The sequence below is a fragment of the Sparus aurata genome, chromosome 1, assembly GCF_900880675.1.
Source record: "Sparus aurata chromosome 1, fSpaAur1.1, whole genome shotgun sequence".
Taxonomy (NCBI): Eukaryota; Metazoa; Chordata; class Actinopteri; order Spariformes; family Sparidae; genus Sparus; species Sparus aurata.
In genome coordinates this window covers 11727668-11747605 of record NC_044187.1, presented here as the reverse complement: position 1 = coordinate 11747605, position 19938 = coordinate 11727668, and the positions used below count along the sequence as shown (strand labels likewise).

The window sequence follows — 19938 nt, the reverse complement described above, 5'->3', positions numbered from 1 at the left end:
GTTGCCAGAGAGAATAAGATGAAAGATGCTGGAGAAGAAAAAACAGATTGCGTAATAAAAAACAGCGGTTTTATGCTCAGATTTCACAGATTTGACTGTTTGACCATCAGTCTGTGAACATAAAGTGAACCTCGAGTTACTCAACTGTATTACTCACAGCATAAACACTGTCCAACCTTCTTGATTTATTATAACATTAATAATTGTTACAATATTGGAAAGCCTGATGACCACAATACTATTTAGGCAATGTACGTCTCTGCAAACAACAGACATGTTGCAACAACAGCGCTGTGTTTATCCACCGGTTAGGTTTAGGTACAAAAAACAGTCGCTTATGGTTGAGAAAACACATTAAACGACACCTAGTTCTGTCACCACAGACACTGCTGGTAATTTCCCAAACATCTTGTCGAAAAATATCTGGTTTTTCCTCAATTCTTCCTGATGTTCCGTTAAAAATATCCAGTTTATTTGAACTTGATGTTGTAAGTTTGGTCTTTGCCTCCTCAGCTCCTCAGCTTATATAAAGTGTGAATGATAGACAGGTATGCAGAAATGTTAATATGACACGTATGAAACGCGCAAATTGAATCCGTGGTTGGAGAAAAAAAAAAGGTACAATGCCAACACTTCAAGGTTGCCAGGTGTAATGTGAGAATCCTCTGATAGCACACATACTGCAGGATGGTCTGTCTGCCTGGCTTTAGTTCTGTAAATATATGCAGGCGTGAGAACCGCTCCGCGTTGTGTGGCATGAGATGTCAAACGGCTCGTGACTTGGCACGTTTATCTCTAGATCAAAGTTGCTGTAGCCATGTGCGAGGGATTATGCTCCTCTCAATCCCTCCTTATCCTGCAGCTCAACCTGCAGTAACACCTGGAGAGCAGGGTCCTTACTTTCACTGCCTCACTGCTGCAGGAGGTGGTGGCGGGTCGCCTCATCGTTACCTGTCACCCACAGCTGGGGAGGGAAAAAGGGTGCGCTGTCTCCTACTCCGGGTCATTTTGACGGATGAAGCCTGAGGATGTCGTCCTGCTCGTCATGGGATCGGAACACAACCGGGGCGGGAAGCAGGTCTCAGCAGCATCATTCCTAGAAAGAGTAAGTCTGTTTTATGAGTTTATTCAGTGCACATTTACTACAGCAGTTTCTTTTAGTTAGAAATAAAAAAAGCACATCCTCTTCTGGTCAAATTTAAACCCTCTAACAGTGAATGTTTGCATATTTGCAGCCAGTGACAACCAAAAAATTGCAAATATAAAGTGAAAAGAAGCCCCCAAAAATTAGGCTTTGACCTTTAAATGATATGTTTTTAACATGCAGTCCTGAGTTCATGTTGAGTTTACCCATCAAAGGTGGTTTACATTTACTTCCTGTCACTTTAAAGGACACGTCACTCCTGGTTCTCCTCACTGAATCACTCTGACCTTTCACGAATGCTTCGCGTCCACCTACATGTATGTGCTTCAGCCTCCACGGCACGTCACGAACATGCTGGGATTTCATTTACACGCTCTACTACAGCTACAGGGGATTAAAGGTGTGACACCAACAGGAGACCACTGAGATTATAGCAGCTGATATAAATACAACGGGCCTCCCTGTGTCCAGACCATACAGCAACAAATCCAACAGAAATACACGCTTTGAAAAGCTCATTATGTCGTTTAGATGAGGATTTTGTGAGGCATTGAGGAATATTTGTGCTTCCGTCTTCAGATTCTACGTGACGTGAACACGCAGTGAGCCGATCACAGACGCAGAGAGACGACAGACGACTGGAGGAAACAGACATGGGGTGAGGCGCTCTCTGCATTCATGTGATAAACTGCTTCCCTTTCCTGTTTGGACGTCGCTTTTTTATATATTAGGTTACAGAACAGCGTCTCCTCCTTGTGTTGCTCGGTCACATAGACACTTGTTTATCATTTTGGCCATTTTTTCAGGCAGAAATGATGAAGAGAGTCTCTGGTTTCTACGTCAAATCTTTGGGTTCTATATTGACGGCGGGATAAAACTTGAATGATCTGAAGACACCTCTTTTTTTTTCTTATTTTTACTATTTTATGACTCTTAAGACAAAATGATGAATAATGCAGGGAAATAATCATCAGATCAGGCAATAATGCAGCTCCTAGACTTGTAAAGGATTTGTGCCCATACACTTTCCAGCTGTTATTGACTCTCAGCACTTTTCACCACATTTCTTTGACTGGATAAAACACCAGATTTATGAACCACACACAAGTGTTGGACCGGGGACGTACATAGTCCAAACTGTCTCTCCAGAATCAAGGGTTTGGTTTAGGCAACAAGAAAACTTTGGTTAGGGTTAGGGAAAGATATGTTAATGTGAATCAGTCTGTTAAACACTGACAAACCCTAATCTTTAGGATTCCTTTACATGGACAAGAGTTTGAAGCATTATAACTTGTGCTTTGTGGACTACTAGTGCCCGTGTACACAAATCCTATAGAGTCAGAGTTATCACTTTTTCACAAACTGCTCAGAGACCCTGTTGGATAACAAGGAAATGTAAAAGTTGCAACTTCACTTTGTGTTGAAAAGTGGAAGAGGCCTTAAACTCAGATGAGGACGTACAACGTATACAGCTTGAGGCAATGTGATTGGAGAGCAGATGGTTTCAGCGTCGGTACGTGCTATTAAATCATACAGTATGCTGATCACACTTATCATCCAATGGACAACAACTGTTTTCCCGCACACGGAGGCTTTTGCTTGGCCTCGTCTGGTTCTGTTTGTCATATTACACACCAGCATCAGCAGCAGCTGGTTTAAACTGCAGGTGCTGATGGAGAGCAACACATTTTTCCTCATTTGTGAGCCAACTTTTCTTGTTGCAAGTTACTTTTTTAGTACATTTTCAACAAATTTTGCCTTAAAGAGTGATGGGGACAAAACATTTCGAAAAGTGGATGGGACATGACCCCAGCGACACCTCTGAGCCCCGATATCCAGATTTATAATCAGATCACTGTGGATTCAGTCTGAACATCATCACTGCTGCTGTCAGAGACACGATACAAGATTAAAGCGCCGCTGACTGCATGAAAACTGCTTCCTGAGAGCGTTTAATTGAAGCTACGTTCAAGCGCAGCTCCAGCTAAGAACCAATACACAGTCTAAAGATTAGACGCTTCAGTGACATCTTTTTTTTTCAATGCATACTTTCAACAACAATGTTCTTTGACACAACAAATATGTTTTAAAGTCAGAACGCCTCATTATTTTGCACTTTCTGTGAATCAAGGTCTGATGTTAATAGAAGTCCGATATACAGCTAAAGTTGGAAGAAGTTTTCAGATATTTTACTCTAGTAAAACTACAAATACCACGGTTACAATTACTCTGTGACTGGTGATATTCCTGCATGCAAATCTGACTTAGTTAGAAGGAGTTATTATGCAGAATGGCCAGTTTTTGAATTGTACATATATATATATATGGGCTGGATTGTAATCAGAGATGCACTGAAGTGTTCAGTTAGTGACTTTATGTACTGCTGAGTTTAACCTTATGTAAATATATTTAATTTGAATTTGTTAGATTATTCATATTTTGTATCAATAATTAAAATCTGCATGATAGCTACAAACTAAAGCAGTCGAATGAATATTTTAGACTCCAAGGATACAGAAGTGGAAAATGGAACTACTTAATTAAAGCTCAGGTCCACCGCTGCATAGAGAAGTTTCCTCTTCTCGTTCCTGCTGCGTCAAATCCAACATCACTTTACATTTAGAGCAGAGCTACTCCAGAAAAGGTCAGAGGCATGTTTGCTGTTTCACGTCACCACAGATGTGACTCACAGCAGATATACAGAGTGTGTAGTACTTGGTTGGACTTTAGCTTCACTGCACATGTAAGCAGCCTTCATCACAACTGTTCCACTCTCGTAAAAGCTTCCTAATTATCATTTCCACATCAAACTTTTATTGCAGTTCGGTCGTCCGCACATGTTCAATCAGAACCGCTTGAACGAGACAAAAGAAGTCGGTCAATTATTCAGCAGCCATTCGTAGAACTCTCCGCTAATCCCGCCATGCTCTGCTGGACTAATGACAGCAGCAGGTGCAGGCAGCTGTGAGCAGTGAGGATGAAATCATCCCCAAACTGTCTGAATATTCTGCTTTTGTCCTTAAAATCAGCCTGACTGTGAGACATGGAGGTGAGGGTTCATTGCTTTTTTTTAATCCTTCATCTGAATCACTGAAGGCAGAAACACTTCATTGATTTTTCTCCCCCTACATCAAAAGTTTGATAATGAATATTGAGTTTTTAGCTTCAATAATGTTTGTGTTTCGTTCTCAAAAACTAAAGCACAAAGCTGACGTGGTTCGAAACTGTGTGTGTTTGAACGGACATGAAGTTTAGAGCTGTTACTGTACCTGTTCAGTTACTTTGAAATAAAACAGAGGTGGGATGCTGAAACGAACAGAAATCTCTGCCCGGAGCCTGTGACTGTGTGCTGCATGTTAAGCAGGTGCCCTTTGACTGTGGCACGCACACACACACACACACACACACACACACACACACATACAAGAACACACACACACACACAGACGAACACACACAGTGCATTAGTTTTCTAAAATAGTTTGTGAGGCCTTCAGATGCATCGGGATCGGCCCCTCCCCCGCCTCCGATACACTCCAGACAATAAACCCTCATGCCGCCTTTTTTCTTTCTATCGCACCAAATCTCTAATGGAAGAGGAATGCAAATAACTTGTTTCTGTCCGTCTTTTCTTTCTTTTTTCCTTTTTTTTTTTTAATCTGAAAAGAGTCTTTCATGGGCTGCTGAATAATGTAGTGTCGTCATGGCAACAGCCTCCCTCATAAGAAGGGAGGGGCTCGACTGGAAAAACCACAGTTACTATACTGGTGCTGGGATGTCCCGTAAGGAGGAGAGCAGCTTCTTGTCGGTTACAAACTTCACTAATCTTGTCATCTTAAACATATTCATATATATATATAGTTATTATCATTATTATACTGTATATAGAAAATACTTGTTTTTAACTTATCTATTGGCTTAAATGTTTACGCTGCGTTATTGCCAAAGAGTTTAATCACCTTAAAACTTGTTAGAAGCAGTTTTTAAAGCAGTTTATACATAATAGTAAAATAATCTCAAATTATTTAGATTTAACTGTATTTGGTTTGCTGAGGATAAGCAGTTCCATTGATGCTTAAATGTATTTTCTGAGAAATAAGTAAAACTTAAATTTAAATATTTACAATATCAATGAGGTAATAATACAAACACATTTTTTTTTCTTCCATAACTGAAGAAACAAGCTGTTCTCAGAGGAAAATAATGTCCCCAGAACAGTCTTTGAAAAAAGGTGGCAGGGTCCGCCATATATAAACAAAGCAAAAATTAAACTGCGTTGTCCTTTGAGATCAGTTTGTTTATTCATTCATGAAAACAAAGAGAGAGAGAGAGATAGATATTTAGGCATAAAAGAAAATATTTCTCCTCTGATTAAAAATGTCCTGGTGCACCTTTAAGTATTCTGTAGGACGTCCTTTAAAGTAGGCTGACATAAATTGGCACTGCTTTCCTTTAATGCAGAACACATGACACAACAAACAAAACATCTTGTGTAACCTCTGCAGGGAAACACAGAAATAATGCATGGCTACCAAGACTATTTTTACACCTGAATGTAATATTGATGAAGTTCTTCCGGACTGGAGGAGCTCCGGCTTCTTCCGGGCTGCCTTTCCCTTTTACTGTCGGCGGGTCCCTTTAATAAGTAGTGAGGTGGAAGTGAGTGGAAGCGGCTCTCGGTTCAGCTGGAGAGCTTCATTATGCGGAGCAGCAGACAGGGCAGCAGGAGGACAGGAGGAGGACAGGGGGACGGTGCAGAGAGAGGAGAAACAACCACGGTGGTTACACTGAGAGAAGTCCAGCCAGGATCATCTGACACATCCACATGTCATCACTGTAGCTTCCACACCGGCAGAGTAGAAAGCATTTAGGTGAGTGGATCTGAACTTCCTGCATGACTTTCTTTAGAGAACATGAGCATGAGATTGAATGTAGGCTTCACACTTTGTCCCACTTTAGTCTGTGTGAGCCTGAAGCTTTAAAACCCAGACATGCAGAATTACTTTTCTGGATTAACATTAAATATGCATCCAATCATATAAAGTGCAAGTGTGCAGACATGCTGTTAATCTGTGAGTGTGGACTGCTTCAGTGGCCGACAGATCTGCAGCAGGCTCATGTTTGTGTCAGCATCTTAAATCTGGGAAAAAACCTGAATGGACCTTTGTGCCCACCGATGCTCCGGCTGAGTTATGAGTCAGACAGGATGTCATGTTTCAGAAGGCTTGTTGGCTTTTTGTGAGGTGTGCTTATAGACATTCATATTTAGTGTCAGAGCACACCAGCTCTCAGATTATAGAAGAAAATAAAATGAAAGCATCCTACTGAGTCCTTTTAGAGCTGTGGCTGTATGTTTTCTTCATGGTTAGTATTTATGAGCATATTTATAGATGGACTTATCAGTGGGTGCAAATGAGATTTGCAATAAAACCTAAACATTTTCTGAATAAAGTTGAATAAAATTATTCCAGCAGTGCAGCTGCAAGAAATGCTTGAATGGAGCCACAATTAATGCAGCAATTTCTGAAATATGGCCAGATTTTTAAAACATTCAGCAGTATGTAAAGAAACAACAATGCTGTCATTATGACACAGAAGGTCTGTTTTGCTGTTATTGTGTTGCAGAGATTTTTGCTGAAGTTAGCATGCTAACAGCTAGCCCGTCTCCCGTCCAATGGCTCTAATACCACTTTGTACTTCCAGATTTCAGCTGGAAGATGTAGAGGCGAAGAGTTCACTACTTAGTCTTTTAAATAAACAGAATAAACTCACAAAATGTCAAGAAAGGAGATATTTCTACACATATTTTTCAGAAAAATACAACCACACACAGTCTGAATTCAAGTCTCAAGTGGTTGTGGTTTTTCTTTCTAATAATAAATCCTCAATTCATAGAGTAAGATGTATAAATAAATATTCAAGCTCTACTTGTTGTTTTTACCCGCTCCCGATGGCCGACTTGCTCTTGGTCTTCCCCCGCCTGCTGTGTCTTCTTGTTCTCGGATTCATAGTCCTGCCACAGCTACGGCATCCGCCAAACATTTGAACCTTGTTTGTGGAAAACAAATATTGCTAAGCAACATTTAACTCCTAAAACGGTTACTTCTACAACTACCTTCTGACAGTTCTCCTGGGTACAGTACCAGGCGTTCTCCCATGGAGGCTTCGTTTCAGCGGCTGGCTAACTTGATTCAGATTAAAATAATTTAATCGCGGCTCTTTTAGACTTTCCAAAAGTTATCGACCGGCTGGCTTAAATAATGACTGTGAAATGAATCATTTAATGGAGGGGGACACTAAAAAAATGTGTCGTCTGTTTTACACCTGTTTCTGTCACACATGTAAGCTTATGGAGAAAAAGTCTTTTTGGGTTCCAGTGCTTCACGTGACGATGTAATTTTTAACGGTTTGGCCGCTACAAAGGTTGTCTTCAAAGCCTGGCGCGCTTCCTGGGGTCTTTGCTAACAGCAGCTTGTCTACAGCAAAGAATAAGTCCAGTGTGGTGCTGCCCCCTACAGTTTTGGAGTAGCAGTACACATGAAAGTGCAGGTGAAATAGGACATTTATAATGTTGAAATGCTCCTTTAACTTCCTACTTGAACACATACAAGCCGTGTTTGGAGTCTGTGACGGACATTTCACATGTTTAAACTGGTGTCATTACAGTAATTGAGAGATAGGTACAACAATTTACACATTATTCAATAAAAATCCTTTTTAGCTGAATTACTTTTATCGTCACTTTATGTAACATTGTTTCAGCAGAACATATTCACGTCATTAGATGGATCCATTCTTCCTCGCAGATAAACTAAGTGGATTAAAGTCTCATTACATTACTGCTCAGTCTACCCTGTGTGTGTGTGCGTGTGCGTGCGTGTGTGTGTGTGTGTGTGCGTGCATGTGTGTGTGTCTCCTTTGATGTGTGATGTGTAGTGTTTCTCTGGCAGCTGTTTTTTCAGTCTCTGTGACATTAGAGGTGCTTGAATGCAGTAAGTGATTCTGGGAACAGGAAGTAGAGGGTGATGCAGTGAAGGCTGCATAACTCTCCCACCACTGCAGCACACCGCGCTGCTACTGTGGGAGTATTCTCATGCTAATCAAGAAATAAAACCAGCATCTAAGATGACTCATTGCCTGAGCTTTTAGTTAAGACTCTAGTCCGATATAACATCATTACAACTCCGAGGCTCCACCGATGGTAAATGGTCACTTTTCCAGTCTACTGACCGCTTACAACACTTGTCACATTCACCCATTCACACACACTGATGGCAGACACTGCCATGCAAGGGGCCGACGTGCTCATCAGGAGCAATTTGTGGTTCAGTGTCTTGCTCAAGGATACTTTGACATGCAGCCAGGGGAGCTGCGAATTTGAACCAGCAACCTTCCAATTAGACGACAGCTACAGCCGCCCCATAGCTTTGAAGAAATGATCTTACAAGCACCAGAGCGCATGTTAAACATTTTAACCAATCACAAACAAGGACAGACTGCAGTCTTAATTGTTCTAATTGACCGATCCAGTCAGGAAGAAGCTGTCAGATGTTGATCTTTAATACACGTTAGCTAGCTGTTTTACCCTTTTTATATTCAACCACATTAAGTTGTCTTCAAAGCCTGACGCTCTTCCTCGGGTCTTTGCTAACAGCAGCTTGTCGACATGAGGAGAATAAGTCCAGTGTGGTGCTGCCCCCTACACTTTTGGAGTAGCAGTAGCCACCTGTCAGCTTTAAAAAGTGTTTTGGGGACTTAATTTTCTTCTGAGAACAGCTCGTTTATGCAGTTATGGGAAAGATATGTATTCTGAGTTTGAATTTCTTCTCCAAATCTACATGGTGCCCCTTTAAACATGCTGCACCGAGTCTATGGAGCTGTTTATACATACCAAATTAAATACAGTAAGATATGAATTATTTCAGACTGCTTTACTTTTATATAAATGATTTAACAACTGTTTCCAATTGAAATTATGATCTTTGCCAAGGTTTTGTTTGCTGGGTTTGTCCGTACGATATTTAACTTACTGAGACTTTTTTCGTCTTAAGTGAAATATTAGAAGACTTTTGTTGAAAAGTAGAATATCAAAAGTATTAGACATGTGATTATCCTAGGAAGGATTAATTACGGGACTGTTGTATAAGTTTGCATAAGTATATCAAATACAATAACTCTACGTAACTCTGTATCCACTGGAACTCAGTGTCTGTTGTTGTTGTTGTTTGCACAGCGACGTGGCCGTGAGAATTTAACTGTCCAGATAAACACGGACATCTTTTTCCATTGCAGCTGTCGACTGGCGGTGGTATTGATGCTTTCCTCCAGCTCGTACAGCGACTGAAGGCCCTGCAGGCTGAACTATGTTGGCCTGTGACATTTTAAGCTGCCAGGATCAATGGGCCCGGTGCTGTTGAGCTCTGCTGGGGCTCAACAACGACGTCTGTCTGGTTAAAGCTAATTGATTAGCATTGGACCTCAGCCAGCTTAGTGACTATTAACCGAGTAGTAGCAGTGAGTGTGAGGGATTTGGAGAAGCGAGTGTGTTTGTGTTTGGGTTTGTTCAGGGTCATATCATTGACTTCAGAGTGACAGTAACAGGAGGCACCTCAGGACAAGTCACTCTGTTACTGAGACAGTTCAGCAACACTGATCGACACAACTAATTGGCACAATGCATGGGGCATTGATCTGGTCATGATTTTATCTTCTTGTTACCTCAGTAGGGGGGTTAGGGGTTAGAAAAGGGGTTAAAATTATCTTATGGTTAGTCTGCTTTTGTTTAAAGGTCCCATGTAGGTTCATACTTACATTTCTGGTGACTAGAAAATAGGTTTATTTTTTTCATACAGTCAGTCCTGAAACCCAGAAATCCGTTGGGATTTTTGCACGTCTGGTTCCCTCGTCTCAAAATCTGTGATTTTTTTTCTATTGGTTTTCATTTAAATGCTTGAAATAAGGTCTGTGGTTACCGCAGTTCTAAGATATTAACATGTTTTGTTTTATGACACACAATACATCATTAAATGTCCCACAGTTCAATTTAAAAGTGCTCACATGTCTTAAAAACGGTGATTGCTAACAAGTGGCCATAATGTGACTATATATAGACACCCATCTACTCACTAGTCCTTATTTCACGTATGTTACAACCTTTTCTAAAACCTAACCAGGTAGTTTTAGTGCCTGAGCCCAACCAAAGTGCAACCATTTCACGTCAAATACATGACGACAAAAGTCACATGGCTACCACCAAAAATTGATGAAAGTCACCTGATGAAGGTCAGCTGAGTTTGTCCTTTTCTGCACATCCAAAATGTAACGATAAGTAACACACAAACAGAATTCAAAAGTGTCCCTTTTTCATGTCGTCTCATGAGATTACATTGTTTTGAATGTGATGCAAGAGCCAGGTGAGCTCGTTCTCCTCATTTCCAGGCCTTATGCTAAGCTAAGTTCACCATCACCTGGCTCCAACTCAGAATTCAATGCAGACATGGAAATGGCATCAATAATCTTATCTAAGAGCCGATGGTAACAACACTATATTCAATTTTCAGTGATAACAGAGAAAGAGGGAAGCCAGAAGCAGCAAATGTTTGGAATATCTGTTTGATGACTTAAAGCTGGTGCACACCTACACAGGTGTTTTCAGTTATTCTGGCTGGTTCTGGTGCTGCTCTTCTGGGAATCATACCAACAGGAGAGTCAGGAAGCTGTCAGCCAAGCACAGTCCGTCCTGAGAGGAGCTCTTATCGGGTGTGTGGGATTCGGTGTGTGGGTGGACTGTGACTTTGTAGAGGCTTTAAACGCTTTGAAACTAATTTATTAACTGGCAATTTATTCCAACACTTGTGAACACACCAAAAAAATCCAGCTTTTATAATGTCTGGAACTGAAGGCGGGGATAATGATGAATCAGTTTTAACTTGAAACAACCTTCAGACTCCCTCGTCCTGTAGATACAAGCACTTCCTGTGCTCACTATCACAGCTCTGTCTGGGTGAACTTGTCCTCTATCTGCACAGCAAATTAGTTATAATGTGATGTGCATGTCATGCTCCAGCCAGCAGGGGATATCAGCGTTGCACAAAAGGAGCTTGTCCCACCCGGATAATAACCATAAACATAAAAACTGACTCATGATGCTTCAAAAAAATGAAACCAGTCACCAGTTTGCAAACATCAGTGGTCCATAACTGCGTCCCTCCTCATATCTTGTTTCCGCTGATCGGTCGTGTCTGAGAGTGACGGCGAGGCCGAGTTAAAACACCAGCCGTTCACAGCAACCACCAGTTGTGTACTCAGCGTGTTTGTGCGTCCACGCTCACCTCTCTTTGTCACGCAGACTGTTTGCATTTCAGATTATTCTGCGTTCCCTCGCTGGCTGTTCTTTTGCATGAAGGTCAAGCGAGGCGATTTTGATTTCTTTGCTCGAGGGATCAGGAGAGGAATAATCAAAATAAATCTTACAAATGATTTATCCGTGTTTAACCTTTCTGGGCCCAATGTCTCATTTTTATGCAGGTGATCATTGGACTCCCTTTTAATCATTGTTGGACACAGACAGCCAAACTTGTAGGGTGACAATTAAACAGTCCTCTGTAAACAGTAAGTTGATTTTCTGTTTGTCTCCTGGACTTGTTACATCTGTTTCTGTTTTTCTGACCACCAGATTATCTCTGTTTCATTCTCTCAGGGAGCTGAGTGGAGCGATTTTTTTTTTATACCATTTAAAGAGGTTTAATGTTTTCACCAGTGTCTGTTTGTTAGTCTGTCAGATGGTGGTTGGTTGGTTGGTTTGTCAGCAAGATTACACAAAAACTACTGAATGGATTTTCACAAAACTTGGATGGAGGATGGGTGTGGATCCAGGAATTCTAGTTACTTCCTCAGGGAATGATACATAAATCTTGATGAAAACAATCAGTTGTATTTCGGTGGCTGGTATCTATGAGTGAGTGCAATTCAGAGTGATTGAGTGGCTTGACTGAATTAAAGGGCACGGCGTGACAGAGGTATACGCTCTCCTGAGGGTTGTTCTAGTTTATTATCATTTTATGCATGCGTGTATTTTGTCCTCCCTGATATGAACTCATTCCATCATGTAATGTCAACAAAGAAGACGTAGAAAGCACCCAAACATAAGCATCATATATACAAAATGTAGAAGAAGGAAATTCATATCATAAGGTAGTGCTCATCGTTGTCATAATCGTTCAAATATATAAAGATAAGGGGAAATAGATAATATAAAATAAGGGATCACAGCTGTGTGTACTCTACAATGTACATGTAGTGCGAGCTCTGAATGGTTGCATGTTGGTGGACACAAATTCTGGCCCTGGAGGAGAAATAAGAAGCTGGTATCCCTTTACTCTGTCACACAACTGACACAGACACATTTTATAAACTTAAACTGAAAAAGGAATTGAATCAAAGTATTCCTGCGTCTGTTCTGAGCCATTTTCTCTGCTGTAGGTAATCCAGTTAAGTGGGAGTGGATGTACAGCGGGAAACAGATGCATTTGGATAATTACTACAAACATTGTTTGTGGCCTGCCAATAAGATTAAAGCTTTCAGCTCTCAAGGGACATACATATCTGTGTTATGTGACGTTTGTGTGTTCCTGCCTGTAGGAAAAGTGTGTGTGTGTGTGTGTGTGTGTGTGTGTGTGTGTGTGTGTATGTGTTTACGGCCTGAAAAGACAGCATGAGTGATTTTGTTGTTGTGGAACCAGCGATGTGTCTCTGCCAAGATGGAAATATGAAAGCTGGGAACAATGAGGGGAAGGCTGCCCTCTTGGTGTTTGAACAGGATGCTCTTATTGCTATCAAGTTTTGAGATAGCTGAACTTAATGTCTACAAAAATACAGAAACAAGATGCTAAAAGGCGCGGCTGTCAGACATCAATGGTTATTTGGTACCCACCAAAATGTGTCTGCAGCAGAGAAACGAAAGCTGGCATGAAATGTCAGGTCAGATCTTCTTCACCTTTCCATTTTGAAGCTGTTCTGAAGCTTTTTTTCCTTTCATATAATCTTCATCGGCAAGCCGTTTGCTCAGTTGTTCAAATCTCAATTTTCTGTGCACTCCAAGGATATCTGAAAGTGAAAAGGAGAGAAAGAAGTTCCCAAAATCACCATGTAACTCGATTAAAAGCACTGTTAGATCTATTAAACAGACCTTGTGGTGAGATTGTTTATTCAACTGCCTTTTCCCCGGTCAACAATGAGCTTTGATTCTTATCGGTTTGCCAGTTTAGACTTGTTATATTTAGTCAAAGTTCTTGCGTGGCCACCTTAAGACGACATTTAACGTTGGAGAACTTTGGCTTCCCTTGCAAAATGAAAACAAAACTGAGAGTCTGCAGCTGTGCCAGTAGCTCAGTGAGAAAGCTTTTCCAAACTGTGGTTGACATAGTGAAACATCCACTAACCCGTCAGCTTTATAGTCTAAACTTGTCTAGAAATGTGTTTGCAGTTGAATGACAGTCCTGGAACAACAGTAATTATGATGTTGAATAAACAAAGCAGTGATATCACTTATAAACTGTATGCACAGCTGTGTTTTGAGCTAACATGCTAATACTTATCAGGTATAATGTTTACCATGTTTACCATCTTAGCTTAGTATGTTAGCATGCTAAGATGTGTTTATCAGCATTAAAGTACAGCTGAAGCAGATGGGAATGTCAGTTTTGCAGGTATTGGATTAAGTAAATGTTAACTTGATGAGATGGTAATTTCATATTTCATCCTGAAAATGTATCAGATTTCATTTCACATTAAGGTATGTCACTAAAAACCTAATTGCCATCCTCTTGGTGGTGCAGGATGGTGTTAAAGTATTGCTTTGGTGTCTGCACCCAAATTTTATTACCCTTAACAAACAAAAACACAAAGCACCTTTGTATTGTATCAACAATGGATTGAATTTCCAAACCATCCAGCCCTGCTTGCAAATCTTGAAAATGAAAAGTTTCTCAGACTTTTTATTTCCATGTATTTATACGAATCACCTTTTTGTATGTGTTTGTTTGTCTGGTGGGTTTGCGGGTAGAGCCGTCCTCGTCCTCCTGTCGCTCCTGACATGTAGTCGTTGACTCTGTTGCATCACCTCTGTCTTGTTTACCAGCTCTGCCTCAGTGCACCGAGTCCCCTGAGGCTGCTAGACAGATAGTAACATGCTTGTTTAGCTGCAGTTTCACCCTTTTGAACGATCATGATCAGGACGCGACCGCAGTGTGACGATTAGTCAGAGGATAGTTATGGTTATTGTGACTTTCCCGTGACGAGTGGTGGACCATCTTGTTCCAGTTACTGTGAATTTGGCCAACAAGTCTTGAACTCTGGGGAAAATAATGTTTCTTTAACTCGCTGCAGCCGAAGAAATTGGGCTTACATCCTTAAAGAATGATGTCAGTGCAGCTTGCTGAAGACAAAAGTAGAGCATGTGTACACTCGGGGCCTTTTTCTTGGAAATGGAGGTAAAATTGTGCGCATAGAATCCGGGTTTCCTGTCTTTATTTCACAAAAGAGGCAAAACAAAATAAAGCATGTCATACAGAACACTGAGTACCATGTTGTTCCAGGGTCAGTGGTTAAAATAAGGAAACAATTGGGCCCCTGTTGAAATGAATGGTTTTCCTTTCTCATCGCTTTCTGTCAGACACCCCGTCCTCCGTCACTCCTTATCTGTGTCTTTAGTCATGCCTCTGGGACTCTTGCCCTCACCGGGGGTTAAAGAGCAGCACAGGCTCCGAGCCCGGCCTCCCTGCAGCCTCACTAAGCCCTCCCATTGGTCCGCTCTTTCCCTCTACACCAGCGGCGGGGCCCTCCCCAGCCCGCCCTCCGTCTCCGCTCAAACCCCCGTCAGTCTGTTTGGATTACTGTAACAGCTCAGGCCTCTCACATGCGCTCCTTTCTCCTGCCCACTGCACAAACTCCAGTGTGCGAGAGATGAGGAGGATTAGGTGACAGAGAGCAGCGTTTGTTTTCACCCTCAGAGAAGAGAGAGGGGAGGAGAGGAGAGCAGAGCAGCCATGGAGTTGAAGTAAGTGGCATGTGTGGGATTTGAGGATGGAGAGGAGGACTGGAAAGAGTTGGTAACGGATGGAAATTCACATGAGTAGAGGAAAAGGGGGATATTTATATAAGGAAGGAGGAAACTGTGCCAGTGCTGTTTTGGTGTGCGCTTGTGGGAAACAGGAAAAAGATTATTGTCAGAAGATTCCTCTGTAATTCCAGGTTATTACCCTGAAGTCTTGTGACCTAATACTAGAAATACAGGTTCCCGCTACAGCTCACAGGCTCTCAGGTGTACACATGGTGGAATACTGTACATGTTGTTTCCTCTCGGCATGATGCGCTTTGAACGTGCAGGTGGGTTGTTTTTGTTCTGCCTGCTTGCAAGAACATATTTTCTTGACTCTCATTTCCTTTTCCTGTTGTCATCGTTCACTGGCCTCAGCTGTCTCGAAAGCAGGCAGGTGCTCTAAGAAGAAGTCGAGTCTATAACCCAAAGTTTGTTTCCACCTGGTTTACAATCTGTACTACGTATGATGCACTCTAGCTTCAGAGCCTCCTGGTTGAAAAGCACTTTTATGATTCATTGCGTGGACTCAAAAGTATTTGTAAGTCTGTTGTTTATTATTGCAGGGAAGCTGCAGGATGACATCGACAACAGTACAAAAGCAGGCTGCGTTTCAGCTGCTGATGTGATGAAATATGACATCCAGCGGCATCATTAAAGGCGTACAGTACCGTGCAGGATGGGTCAGCCGCTGTCTGTAAACACGACATTCAAAATTTTAAGATGGTGGTTAAGATTTGAGTCATCCCAAAGTGTTAGTAGACTTAATTGACGACCTGGGAATGAGACTCAACCATTAACTATCGTTCTCCGGGATCATTGACAACCAGAAACCTCCCAAATACTGTGAAAATAATGAGAAAAATAATCAGATACAGACAGAGAGCAGGATGTCTACAGATACAGACACTGCCACACCACTGTAGTGGGTCATATGTGATGATTCACGGGGATAATAGACCGTTAAACTTTCTTGCCACTGGTTACTAATTTACTCTTCATAAGTTACTGCTTTACAGCTATTTTTTTTAGGATGTGGTTATAAGTAGAAAAGGTTTTTACACATTGTTTCTCATTCAAGTCGAACAGGTTAAATAGCTGAAATGCTACAGGCTCAGAAAAGAAACTTGGAGAGTAATTTAAGTTAATATAGTTTGAAGTTTTTGGGTATTTTGTTTCGGGTGAGTAAGATGAGAGGTCTGAACCAAAGCACCAGCCAGCATCGCGTTAGCTTAGCTTAGCATGAAGACTGGAAACAGAGGGGAAACAGCTAGCCATGCTCTGTCCAACAACTGTTAATCTCACCTCCCATCTAAAGCTCAGTAATGAGCCAAATCAAAGTGTGAAACAACATTTAGCCATTTTGCAGGGGGAGCGGTGTGTCGGACTACTTCTTGGCTGAGAGCGGTGACTTCCTGGTGTGTCAGCTCGGTTGCCTAGCGACTGCTGCAAGGCAACGGTCCGACACATGACCCACTGTAAGAGGGAGAGTTGTTGTTTTTACGATTTTTTTCGAAACAAACGAGATATAATGTGTTTTATTCTTAGAGGTGCTGCTGGACAGATGACGCATAACGTTTCCCAGTTTAACAAGTATCAATTTAGCATCACAATACAATCTGTCCGCACTCTATGGAGGGATTGTCCAGGCTACATATTGTTACTTCTAACTGCTAGTTTGTTAAGTGATATATTCTCTATTGTTGCATTTTGTCTGGACAATGACTCACAGCATTTAAGCTTCAGTCTGGTTGACAGATGTGCAGCATGGACACTTTCCAATAGCCCAACGTTAGCACATCTGCAGGCCTTAATTTGAGGTCAGTCGTTAGCAGACATGCACCAACAGACACAGACAAAGCGCTTTCTTATCTTGTGCCACCAGAATGCACAAGCCGGACAGATATATAGCCCAGTGACGCATAAACGCGGCCCTGGGTACAGCCCTTTTCTCTGAAACGTCTACGTTTGACCTGAGAAAACCTCAAAGGCCGGTCGGGGGAACTGCTTCGAGCTGCGGCTCCCAAAGATGCTGCTGTTCGTCGAGACTTTTCAAAGAGGACGGTTTGATGTGGAGTCAACTGAACGAGGGGACGCTCAGGCTGAAGGCGTGCTCGGCTGCTTTAATCTCTCATCATCCTGTGCCCAGTGGATGCTGTAGATTAGCATGAGAGCAATGTTATAATTCAAGGGTGAGGCTTATGTCACTCTCTCCACAGCACTGGCGGCATTTGAAGCCCCCTGATTCCACTGGAACTGACAGCTGGGCAGCAGAGTGTGTACCAGAGCGCTCTGTGAAGTTGTGGTTTTGATTATTTTTTTTGCTGCAGCCTCCTGGAGCTGCTGCGAGATAATTACAGCGCATTGAATGTGGTAGTCTCAGAATTTAAGTATTTTGATGGAGTGGAGCGATTACAGGGGTCACCATGGACATAAGCCTCACAGACGGACCATCTGGCTTTAGGTGCTGAGAGGATTTAAGATACAATAAATTCCCGAAAACAAACAAATTGCGACAGTCAACTCACATCAACATCACTTATAATGATGATACAGTGTGCTTTATGGTCATTTTCAGCCCACGCAGCCATTGCAGCGTTCAGCTCATGTGGTCCTCCGCTGATTATGGTGATTTTGAGGTGTAATGAACATGTGAGATCTGTTGACTGCTGCCCCTGTAATCTTCGTCTTATCTTGCGTCCCCAGAATGGATGGGTGGCAGATCAACAGCCAAGTGACGCGATGACGCGGAGTTCCTTTATTTATTCGCAGCCTTTTGTCTCTGAAGCGTGTAACACGAGACGAGATAATCACACAGTCCGATGAGCAAGGAGGGAGTTAGCCTAGCTTCGCATCAAGAGTGAAAGCACCTGGGGACAAACAGGAAACAACGTCTGAAGCATCATCGCACAATAGTAAAATGTGTCAAGAGAAACATTGAGGAGCCTTGTGACTCCGCTCACAGCTGACACCAATATGGAAGCACAGCGGTGAACCTGCATGTGACTCCTGGACTTCTGACCCGACAAACGAATCAGTGTTACATCACCAAACACCATAAAAGAGTTCAATAACATGCAGGTGGAGCGAGACAAATACGCTGGTCTCAATCAGCACATCCACCTACACATCCACCCGTTTGTCTTCAGCGTGTTGTTTACATTTGGAAAAAGACCGGGCAGCATCATTATTGTGCAGCCTGACATGGCGTTTGTGTGTGTGTGTGTGTGTGTGGAAACAGGACGATGGTGAAAAAAAGAGCTGAGGTCAGTGCTCTGGAAAGAGCTGTGGGGTGGACAGCAGAGGGAGACCCAGAGTAACACACGGGCAGCTGTTTCCACGATGTAAACCAAAAAAAAAACTAAAACACACCAAAAGAACTGTCTCAAAACAGTGTCCTCTTCATACCGGTGAGTGGAAATGAGCTGGTTTGAAATTGCAGCTCGCCCTAGATTCTCCACGTTCGACAGTTAAAGTTCGACATGGTTGAAGTGGTGTTCTTTGGAGGAGGGTGGGTTCAGAGAGCAGCAGATAGGTTAGTTAGAAAGGCTGTTTTTGCTTCGTGGTAGTCTTTGAAGTGTCTTCATGCGTCAGGGGGGAGAACAGTGAGGCAACAAAAACAGGTTAAGTGGCGTGTGTGTGAATGTGTGTGTTCGTGCCCCTGAGCTATCGGTGTCTCTATGTTATGTTCCTTTCATACAGTAGGCTGTAAGGGTCCTGCTGGCTCACTCAAAACAGGTTTGAGGTCGATTACTTTTTGGTTATTCTGGCTCCAGGAGAGGTGATGTCAATTTGTTGGTTGACTGGTTGGTTCACCTCTTAACAGTTACTGGATGGATTATCATAAAACTTTGTACAAACATTCAAGGTCCTCAGAGGAACCATCAGATACCCCTTTTAGTGACCAAGTTGGTTCAGGGGCTGTTTTGGAGCCAGTGCCTGCTCTGGAACCAGGTCTTTTGACCGCCGATGAACTGGCTCCCTGGCAAAGGAAGACTGGTTCCAGAGTGACACCAACACTTTGGTGGTCTAGAGCAAAGAATGATCACGTCAGGGGCTAGGAGCGGGGTTATCGTGACCAAGGACTAGTAAAGAGTTTCACTATTTCCTATGTGGAAGCAGCAGTGGTCTGAGGACCCGTTTGGACTGATGTATTACCAATGCATCTCAGCCACTGAGTGACATCACTGGGGGTAATTCATCAGATTACATGCAGCTTCCGCTGGAGCCACAAAAGTCTTTATTATACTTATTTCACACACGGACATACTACCAAAGACCTGTAAACACACTTTAATGTGTCAAATTGGCGGAGTTACCCTTTAAGGGGGCAGCCATGTGAACTTTTCCACTTCCAGCTAATTGTTCTGCTTCTGTTCATGCCACAGACATGCACAAAAACTATAGCCTAACATAATAACCTACTATAAAACTGCCAAAATAACAAAACAAAGATAAAGGCAGCTCTCCCTGCTGAGTTTACAATCACAATCAAGGAAATAAAACGTAAAACCGCATTAGAAATAACTTTCATTTCAGCCGTGCTACTGTTAGCATTATCCGGTCCCATGTTTTGATTTCTCGTGGTGGAGAAAACCCCTTTAGGTCACATCCAGGTTGCAGAATGTCCCTCTAACAAATCAGAGACAAAGTGACACAGTTTGCATATCCAAATCGAAGGCTGACTCTGAAACCATGG

The 19938-nt window shown here is 42.2% G+C and overlaps 1 protein-coding gene across 2 annotated transcripts in view; it reads left to right on the top strand.

Moving 5' to 3' along the window:
• The first annotated feature begins 5839 nt into the window (after positions 1-5839).
• Positions 5840-19938, top strand: part of trim2a (tripartite motif containing 2a) — a 28678-nt gene continuing 14579 nt past the window's right edge. Inside the window, exon 1 of one of the 2 annotated variants that reach the window (XM_030418684.1) lies at positions 5840-6015. The gene's annotated coding sequence lies outside the window, so the exon portion shown is untranslated. Of the gene's footprint in view, positions 6016-15014; positions 15201-19938 lie in introns of those variants that run through there. The other variant, XM_030418600.1, reaches the window with a different exon arrangement.